This window comes from Penaeus monodon, chromosome 34, assembly GCF_015228065.2.
Source record: "Penaeus monodon isolate SGIC_2016 chromosome 34, NSTDA_Pmon_1, whole genome shotgun sequence".
NCBI lineage: Eukaryota > Metazoa > Arthropoda > Malacostraca > Decapoda > Penaeidae > Penaeus > Penaeus monodon.
Window position 1 is genome coordinate 34,948,758 of NC_051419.1, and position 310 is coordinate 34,949,067.

Genomic DNA, 310 nt, shown 5'->3' on the forward strand with positions numbered 1-310 from the left:
GGTGTTCCATAAGTTTCTCTACACATGGCTTTTTTAACATTGTATTTTTTCATATTTCTGATACCCTAGAAGATGCGTTTGCATATAGAGAAACGAAGCGAAATCATCCTTAGGGCCGGTTCAGGAAGCAGTTGCATGGTTGCAAACGCATTTAACAGAAAACATGGAACGAAATCACACACGACACTGTGGCAAAGCTTAATAGAAAGTAAAAAAAAAAAAGGAAGTGTGACAGATCATACAACAGCTGCGATACTCAGCGCTTACACGGAGTCAAAAACAAAGAAAAAACGAATGGAATTCTATGAAT